This window comes from Pygoscelis adeliae, unplaced genomic scaffold (genome assembly GCF_000699105.1).
Source record: "Pygoscelis adeliae isolate BGI_AS28 unplaced genomic scaffold, ASM69910v1 Scaffold467, whole genome shotgun sequence".
Classification (NCBI taxonomy): domain Eukaryota; kingdom Metazoa; phylum Chordata; class Aves; order Sphenisciformes; family Spheniscidae; genus Pygoscelis; species Pygoscelis adeliae.
In genome coordinates, this window is record NW_008825253.1 from 248372 (window position 1) to 249442 (window position 1071).

General features: G+C 60.2%; 1 protein-coding gene across 1 annotated transcript in view; it reads right to left on the bottom strand.

Annotated features, from left to right (window-relative positions):
• SLC9A3R2 (solute carrier family 9, subfamily A (NHE3, cation proton antiporter 3), member 3 regulator 2) overlaps window positions 1-1071 on the bottom strand; it is a 39225-nt gene that overhangs the window by 10177 nt on the left and 27977 nt on the right. The gene's annotated exons all lie outside the window — the stretch shown is intronic.

The following is a 1071-nucleotide window of genomic DNA, read 5'->3' on the forward strand; positions in this document are numbered from 1 at the left end:
CGGCCCGCGGGCGGGGTGCTGCCAGCGTGTCCTGCTTCCCAGCCCTGCCCCACCATGCCATCATTCATCCCTCCGTGATGGAAAACTGTGGATTTCCCATCTCCCTGGCGGGCGAGTCCCCGTGCCTGCTGCACGGATTCATTTCTCCCTTCCCTGCGTGCGAGCCAGGACCTACCAGGGAACGTGATCCTCTGCTCCCAATTGTTCCCCGCGGCGAGGGGACAATTGTGATTTTGAGGCATTGTTCGGGTGGGGAATGAATCACCCTTTGTCCCGCAGGAGAAGGTCTCTGCGCCGCCCGGCCCCTCGCTGCTGGACCCGCTTTTGTGCAATAAACTCTTTTCAGTGCTCCAGCCCGTCTCTGGCAAAGCTCAACCCACCCTTCGCCGCCCGTCCTGCCTTTGGCATCCGAAGGCGCCTGCCCGCAGGACAGCAGAGCGATGTGCTAATTCAGCTTGGATGGAGAAGGGGAGAGAGTGCCGGTGGTACAGAGATCACCGGGAATGGAGCAACCTCCTCCTCTTAAAAATAGCTGTTCCGTCACTACAGCTTTCTGGAACAAATCAAAGACTTCAGAAATCTGAAGTCCAGCACAGAAAGGCCTTTGTTAGGAAAAGTGGACAGCAGGTTTTGTTTGTTTTTCTAAGCCACAGATAATGTTATAACTGCATGCTTTGGATGCACACGCCTGCTCTCCTGCAGGGCCACGGCTGTCCAGAATCACCAGCATCAACACATTTTTATTCCTCCTCTGCCTGCAGACAGACAACTGCCTTCTCCCGTGCCGGACCCCGAAGAGTGGAGTACACCGATGCCAGAGCCAGGGACCGAGCCCAGGAGTGGGGTAACCCCATCCCGGCAGCCCGCCGGGGAGCTGAGCTACACCAGCGTGGCCTTGCCCCAGCAGCCCCCGGGACATTGCAGCCCGTCCCAGGGAAGCAGGACAGCGGCCGAGGCTGGCCCTGGCCCAGCCACGGTCCCTCTCACTGCAAAGCCGTGGCTGCATCACAGCGGCCCCTCGTCCCCGCCGCCAAGCGACAAGGCAGGCGAAAGCACCACAGGCCGCGCGGG